The sequence below is a fragment of the Pongo pygmaeus genome, chromosome 17, assembly GCF_028885625.2.
Source record: "Pongo pygmaeus isolate AG05252 chromosome 17, NHGRI_mPonPyg2-v2.0_pri, whole genome shotgun sequence".
NCBI classification, from domain to species: domain Eukaryota; kingdom Metazoa; phylum Chordata; class Mammalia; order Primates; family Hominidae; genus Pongo; species Pongo pygmaeus.
Window position 1 is genome coordinate 50321158 of NC_072390.2, and position 8844 is coordinate 50330001.

Here is an 8844-nt window from a genome sequence, read left to right on the forward strand (position 1 = left end):
CCTAGGAGAAGCCCAAAAAGTATATGTGAGGAAAGATGAAGAAAAGCAAAAACAAAAAATGAAACTTATGCTATCCACCTTCCAACAGATGGCTTCAAGCCCACACACTTCTAAACAGAGACTCCAGGGGGCCAGGAATTATAAAGGGTCTAAACCCGTGTTTGGAGGACCCAAGCCTCCAACTAGGGGACCCAGACCCTCAGCTACCAGGCCCTCTACAGAGTATGGGGGAACAAGGTCAAATAATCCTAGAACTGAGAGAGAGGAAGGACAGGATAGGTGTTTCAAGTGTGGAAGAACAGGCCGCTTCAAAAGAGAATGCCCCAAGTAGGGGAAGAAAAAAGAAATTGTCCTGCTCATGGCATTCAAGGAGGAATAGGGAGATCAGGGGCTCTGTCTTTTCTATCTCCAGTCCCACCAAAAACCCTTGATAAATTTAGAGGTGGGACCCAAACACGAGCTTATCACTTTTTAATAGATCCAGGGGCTGCTCACTCCTCTGTTTACTATTGGCCGTCTAATATAAACTACTCATTAGAGGAACCTTTTGTCTCGGGGTGAAAGGGGAAGGATTTAAAGCCAAAGTTTTAGAAGAAACAAAAGTTAAATACAAAAATCGATCAACTAGTATTAAACTCCTACTAATCTCTGAAGCAAGAACAAACCTGTTAGGAAGAGATCTGATGTTAAAACTAGACATAGACCTGCATGCCTGCCCTGAAGAATTTTTCACTTCATTTAACCATCTCACCAACACAGAAAAAAGTTACATTCATCCCAATGAGTCATCAAAAGAAGGGAACCGAGGGAAAATATGAATCCCCCCATTCATATAAAGTTGAAAACCCCTGGAAAAATAGTAAGGAGAAGGCAATATCTAATTCCTCTAGAAGGCAGGATAGGCTTGAAAACTGTGATTCAATGTGTTATTCAGGATAAGTTACTTGAACCCTGTATGTCTCCATATAATACCCCTATAATACCTGTAAAGAAATCAGATGGGTCATATCGGCTAATACAAGAGCTCCGGGCCATTAACCAAATAGTCCAAACCACTCAACCTGTTGTCCCCAATCTATATATTATCCTCAGCAAGATTCCATATGACCATCAGTGGTTTACAGTAATAGACTTAAATGATGCCTTTTGGGCATGTCCCTTAGCTGAAGACAGCTGAGGCATATTTGCTTTAGAATAGGAAGATCCTCATTCAGAGCAGAAGCAACAATACCACTGGACAGTCCTGCCCCAAGGATTTACAGGCTCTCCCAACCTGTTTGGCCAAATTCTTGAACAAGTTTTAGGGAAGATATCTGTCCCAGTCTATATGCATGCTCCAATATGTAGATGACATACTTGTGTCTGGGAAAGTCATAGAACAAGTATCTGATTTCTCCGTCAGTCTTCTCAATCACCTGCAAGGGGAGAGATTATGCGTATCAAAGGGGAAGCTCCAATTTTTAGAACCTGAAGGCAAGTATTTAGGGCACCTGATAAGTACAGGCAAGTGAAGAATTTCTTTGACCTGAAAGAGTCAAAGAAATTGTGTCCTTACCCCTGCCTAGTACAAAACAAAAGCTTAGAAAATTTTAGGGCTAGTTGGATATTGCTGCTTGTGGATTGATTCATATGCTCTAAAAGTCAAGTCTCTGTACCCAAGTCTAGTCTCTGTACCCAAAAAAAGTCAAGTTTACCCAAGAAAAACCTTACCCCCTCCTTTGGGCCCAAGAGGAAGTCAATGATTTTAAAGAATTGAAACACTTACTCATAACTGCACCTGTTTTAGCTCTGCCTTCCCTCAAATAACCATTTCACCTCTTTGTCAATGTAAATAAGGGAGTAGTTTTAGAGGTGCTTACCCAAGAACATGGGGGCCACTGGCAGCCTGTGGCCTTTTTATCAAAAATTCTAGACCCAGTAACCTGTGGATGGCCTGAATACATTCAATCTATAGCGGCCACTGCTTTGTTGATTGAGGAAAGTAAAAAGCTAACCTTTGGGGGAAAATTAATTGTTGACACACCTCACCAAGTTAGAATAATATTAAACCAAAAGGCAGGTAAATGGCTCAGAAGCTCAAGAATTCTAAAATATGAAGCCATTTTATTAGAAAAAGATGACTTCACTCTCCCCAGTGACAGTGCCCTTAACCCAGCTGCTTTCCTAACTGGGAATCCAATCCCCAAAGATCCTGAACATGACTGCTTAGATCTCATTGACTACAATATTAAGGTTAGACCTGATTTAAGAAAAACTGCTTTTAAAACAGGATGTCATCTTTTTACAGCTGGCTCCTCCCAGGTGGTTGAAGGAAAAAGACACAGTGGATACTCTGTCATAGATGGAAAAGTTCTTGCTGACATAGAATCTGGAAGATTGCCTAAGAATTGGCCTGCTCAAACTTGTGAATTGTTCATGTTAAATCAGGCTCTTAAATAATTACAAAAGCAAGAAGGTGCCATCTATACTGACTCTAAGTATGCCTTTGGGGTAGTGCACACCTTCAGAAAAATTTAGACTGAGTGGAGCCTAATAGCAAAGATCAGGACCTTGTCCACAAAGAATTAATCACTCAAGTTTTAAAGAGCTTACAATTACCAAAAGAAACAGCTGTTGTACATGTCCCAGGGCACCAGAAAAGTTCTAACTTTGAAAGCTGAGGGAATAACCTTGCTGATCAAATTACAAAACAAGCTACCATCTCTCAAAAAACACCTATCGTCCACCTGACTCCCTGTCTCTCACCCCCAGTTACAATCCCTATCTTCTCTCCCACTGAAAAGGAAAATTTAGAGAAACTAGGAGCTAAAGAAAACTCAGAAGGGGAAACGGGTGTTACCAGATCAAAGGAAAATGCTTTCCAAACCATTTACGAGAAAAATCATGTCCCAACCACATGAAGGGACTCACGGGGGACCTCAAGCTATGTGTGATGCAGTTCTCAGAGTCTATGGAAGTATAGGAATCTATACCTTAGCAAAACAAGTTGTGGACAATGGCCTAACGTGCAAAAAAAAAAAAAAAAACAACAAAAAACTAAAAAACAGGCCCTAAGGAAACAACCTTTTGGGGCAGAAGCCCAGGACTAAGGCCATTTCAAAGTATTCAAGCTGACTATACTGAAATGCCCCCACTAAGTCGCTTTAAATACCTAATAGTAATAGTAGACCACTTCACTCATTGGATTGAAGCCATTCCCCTCACCAGCGCAACAGCTAACAATGTGGTTGAAATATTACTAGAAAACATAATACCTTGGTTCGGGCTAGTAGAAAACATTGACTCAGGCAATAGAACTCATTTTACTGCAAATATCATTAAAGGGCTTACTTAAGCTTTAGAAATTAAATGGAAGTATCATACCCCCAACATCCATCCTTGTCAGAAAAAATAAAAAAGATGAATCAGACTTTCAAGAATCATCTAACTAAGTTAACTTTAGAAACTCGATTACCCTGGACTAAGTGTCTCCCCATCACTCTACTCAGGATCCAAACTGCCCCTCAAAAAGATGTTGGTGTATCCCCTTATGAAATGCTCTATGGGTTACAATGTTTAAGTTCCACTAGTGATATTCCCACTTTTGAGACCAAAGATCAATTCCTTAGGAACTATATACTTGGTCTATCTTCTACCTTATCTTCCCTTAGGACTAAAGGTCTCTTAGTGCAAACCTCACCTCTTGAGTTTCCAGTCCATCTGCACCAGCCCAGAGACTACATCCTCATTAAGAGCCAGAAAGAAGAAAAACTTAAACTGTCCTGGGAGGTATCATATCTAGTGCTCTTCAACTAAAACTACAGTCCAAACCACCGAGAAAGAATGGACCTATCACACCCAAGTCAAAAAAGTGCCGCCCCCTTCAGGGTCATGGGCCATAGTTTGAGGGGAAAAACCTACCAAACTAAAGCTAAAGAAAGTTTAAATCTCTTTCATCTATTCTATTACTCCTTCTTTCCTTGTTCTGTTGCTAGCCATCTCGTTATTAATGTAACTAGATCAGACTCACCCCAGACCATAACCTTTGATGCTTGTTTAGTTATGTCTTGTTGGGATCTCCAAAGCCAGAGACAGCTTGCAGCAGCAAAAAAATCTCTCTGCCCCTCCATAGCAGATGCTTCTAAATTGTTTAGGTACTTATTTTGTCATACTTGAGAATATGTCATTTGAACCACTCAATGTCAAGACTGGGTCCCCTCAGATGATTTCCCACTATCAGTTCTAAAGCCCTATATCCATTTTACTAAAGAAAGTGCCCCTCCTAATTGTCAACATAACCAATGTAACTCAGTACAAATTTCCACCACCATCCCAACTCTTCAAGATTCCTCCCCAATCCTAGACCATTTTTATGGTATGAGAACAGATGTAACAAAAAAAGACCCCATAGGATTTTTTGAGTTGCACCTCATTACATCCTCATCCCTTACATCTCCACCTCTATCCTCTTCTAAACCTGCTGACCAGACCACTCTCTCTTCACCTAATGACAAAACCAAAGTAGCTATTGTAGAGGTTAAAAATTTAAAACAAACACTGGCAATTGAAACAAGATACCAAGATACAAATGCCTGGATGGAATGGATTGAATATTCTGTTCACACTCTAAACAAAAACAACCATTATGCTTGTGCACACTGTAGGCCAGAGGCCCAAGTTTTCCCCTTTCCACTTAGACGGTCTTCTGACCAACTGGACATGAGCTGTATGGTGGCTCTTCTCCAAAACCCCACAGCCTGGGGTAATGAATTCTGTCGAATTATCTCTCTGCTATTCCCTGAAGTTCAACACCCTGTGGGTCAGCCCCAAAGGGCCATCCAGCCTCCATCTCCAGATGCCAATTTTACTTCATGTCTCTCATGACAGGGAGAAAATTTGGCATTTCTTAGAGACCTAAAGGGACACAGTAAGCTTAAATCTTTCCAAGAGCTTACCAATCAGTCTATCCTTGTTCATCCCTGAGCTGATGTATGGTAGTATTGTGTTGAACCCCTACTGGACACTCTGCCAAGTAACTGGAGTGGCACTTGCACTCTAACTCAATTGGCTATCCCTTTCACCTTGGCATTTCTTCAACCAGAAAAAGGGAAACCAGAGCACCGTAAAATGAGAGAGGCCCCTCATGGATCTTTCGACTCTCATGTCTATATAGATGCAATTGGAGTCCCATGAAGGGTACCTGATAGACTCAAAGCCTGAGACCAAATAGCTGCAGAATTGGAATCATTATTTCCATGAGTAAGTATTAATGAAAATGTAGATTGGATAAATTACATCTATTATAACCAACAATGATTTATTAATTACATTAGGGATACTGTCAAAGGAATAGCTGAACAATTAGGGCCTACTAGCCAGATGGCTTGAAAAAACAGAATGGCCCAGATATGACATTAACAGAAAAAGGTGAAGTTTGTGTTATGATAGAAACCCAATGCTGCACCTTCATTCCCAATAATACAGCCCCTGATGGAACAATTATAAAAGCTTTACAAGGTCTTACCTCCCTATCAAATGAATTAGCCACAAATTCTGGGATAAACGACCCTTTCACAAGATGGTTAGGGAAATTGTTTGGTAAATGGAAAAGACTCATGGCCTCTATTGTTACTTCTCTTACAATTGCAATAGCTGTGTTTATTCCCATTGGATGCTACATCATACCCTACATTTGTAGACTAGTCCAAAGACTTATAAAAACAACCATTACCAGAACATTCCCTAGTTCTTCCCAATCCTATATGAATAAATTATTTCTCCTAGAAGAACAATAAAGCCAAGTCAGGTTAGATAAGTTTGAAAAAAAATGTATAAATTCAAGAGGGGGAAATTGTTGTTAAGAACAAATAGTGCCTCTTCAAAAGTGTTTTGGTTCCTGATTCTTTGTTCTATTCTAAAAGGTAATTGTACCCATTCATCTATCAGCCCTCCCTAACTCTGTTGTGCCCAAACATCCCAAGATGTACTGTACCTGTCCTTCACATCAAAAGCCCACCCTTGCCTCCTTTGATGATGTCAACTGTAGCCAGTTGGAATTAGCCTAGATTGTGAGGTCCAACCCCAGCCCTCAGAGGGAGGACACAGGAACAGGACCTGTGTTAGGGATAAAAAAACTCCTGCTCTCCTTTGTTTTGCATACTCTCCCTTGCCTCTGCCTTGCATGCAAAAAGCACCATCTATAAAAGTAAATTGCCTTTCTGAGAAAACTTTTGCCTGAGTGCTGGTTTCACCTTGCGGCACTGAAAATTTGTCTCTAACATAATGTTATGACAGCATCAGGTTGGAAACTAAGCCACATTATATAGGATTAAATAAAACCCATCTGATGAGATTTTATGGGGGCCACTAACTCCACCTTGCTTCTAACCTTTAAACTGTCCTTGTTCATTCCTGGATGTAGGCTGAACTAACTTTGGGAAGGAATTCAGTTCATGGTTTGACTCTGAAACAAAATTGATAATAGTCCTTTTCCGAAATGATCCCCTTCTTTCCTGGGGACCAGTTGGCCTTTGTAGGACTAACAAACTAGCTACAAGATTAGAAATTACAGTTTAGAGGTCATGCAGCCTCAGGCTGCAAGAGTCCAAACCTCTCCAAATTGCTCCTGGGGATAACATCACTATTGTAAAACCTAAGATCAATGTTTGAGATATTTTGCAGACCCTGCACTCCATGGATCAGCTGACACCATGCAGATTGGTAATCTGGCCCAACCAGTTCTGCCATCCCACCCAGGAGAAGAAGACAGCAAGAAAAACTCACTTTGACTCCCCTATGATTCCATCTCCAACCTGACCAGTCAGCCCTCCCTGCTCCCCAAGCCCCTACCCACCAAATTATCTTTAAAAACTCTGATCCCCCCAATGCTTGGGAAGACTGATTTGAGTAATAATAAAACTACTGTCTCCACACAGCTGGCTCTGCATGAATTACTCTTTCTCCATTGCAATTCCTCTGTCTTGATAAATCAGCTCTGTCTAGGCAGTGGGCAAGGTGAACCCATTGAATACTTACAAAAGTAACCCCTCCCTTGCTTTGTTTCTTGCTACATTTATAGCTACCTATTTGCTTGAAAATTCCAAATGCTAATGTTTAAACAATTCAGGCAAGAAGCTGAGATGGCAGTTGCAATTTTCCTCTTTTTGAGAAGAAACCAGTGCTTGGTTAAACCATAACCCAATCCCTGCCAAGAGGAGTCGAACGAGGCCTCTGGATGGTCCATTACTCAAACTAGCCATCAGAAAATGACAAGCAGTGCTGCATCCCAGACCACTTCTGTGCATGGTTTCCATGCAACCTTTCCCTTTAAGACTCCTTTAGTGGCATGGTGCCAGAGGAGGAAGTGGTGAGGTTGTTGCCCACTCTGTGCCCACCACTGGCTCTTGGGGTGCAGAGAGGGGCTGCAGTCTCCATGGCTGCCTCATGCTCCCCTGCAGTCCTCTCCATGTTCCCTGGCACCACCACTCCTCTTCCTAAGGCCGCCGCTTACCCCAAGGTCTATGGAAGTAATGGAAAGACCCTTCAACCTGGCTCATCAACAGAGCAGATGAGCAGACCGTTTATTAGCAGCAGACAAATACGAAGAGGCTCTTTCTTGTCACAAAAAGGCTGCAGCCTATCCTTCTGAAGCCATGAAGGTGACACAATCTGAACAGTAAAAGCTGAGCTTTTACTGGAATTGCAAAGGGATAGCCACATGAAACACCTCCTCCTCATCTAAGAGAGATGGAAAAGGCCCCAGCATGAAGAAAGATTAAAAGCCCAGCAGAACACAAAGGATATAACCGCCCATCTTCAGGCATCTCACAAACCCTCTGCAGAGGATGCAGAGTGCCAGAGCCCCTTTTCTCAGAAGTACAGCCCTTCCAGAGAGAAACGCCTGCCTGAGATTCAGGGGATCTTTCACAGGGACCCAAACACACTACTATATTTACTTCAGCAAAAGAGTGAGCCAGTAGAGCCATGTATGGAAGCAAAGCCCCAAAAGATGACAAAACAATTATAGAGGAGCAGGCATCCAAAATTGCAGATTTGAAGAGGCATGTGGAATTCCTTCTGGCTGAGAATGAAAGATTAAGGAAAGAAACAACTAAAGGCTGAAAAGGCCAGACTTCTAAAAGGTCCAGTAGAAAATGAGCTGGATGTAGATGCTGATTTTGTGGAAATGTCAGAGTTATGGAGCTTGCCACCACATTCAGAAACTACTATAGCCTCCTCAACCTGGCAGAAGTTTGCAGAAAATACCAGGAAAGCCAAGGACATTCAATTCCCAGTCTTCCTCCCTTAGATTTTTCATCTCCAGAACTTCCCTTTATGGAGTTCTCTGAGGATATTCTGAAAGGATTTATGAATTAAAATGGAAGGCTACAGAAGAGGGAAGAGGAGGAAATAATATAGTAATAGTTCATGCAGAAAAAAAAAAAAAAAAAGGGAAAACTACATAGAAGCGTCATCCCGGAAATGCTTCATCTGGCAGACTGTGGGAGAAGATGCATTGCCAGGACTTGGGAAACAGTGTCACTGTGAAATGTGTCGCATATCTGATTCACTGACTTGAGCTAATGATTCCGACTTGGCAGACACTGAACTCATGGAGGTTCAGTTTCTTCTGATACAAACCAAATGGCTTCCTGGAATAATTTTTTTTTCAAGCAACAATTTTTCTTATCTTCAGGGTTAAAATGTATAAAAGTATGTTATGCATAATTAATCTATAATGCCATAAATGATAATGCAAAACCTAAATAATATGGTGGCCTGAGGGACTACCTTATATTTGAAACAGCCTTTCTATCATTCATTGACTGTATGCATCTTGTTAATGCATATATTGTTTAAATAAGT

General features: G+C 41.3%; 1 pseudogene; it reads left to right on the forward strand.

Annotated features, from left to right (window-relative positions):
• The first annotated feature begins 7499 nt into the window (after positions 1 to 7499).
• On the forward strand, positions 7500 to 8355 carry LOC129019093 (nuclear receptor-binding factor 2-like; annotated as a pseudogene).
• The last annotated feature ends 489 nt before the right edge of the window (positions 8356 to 8844 follow it).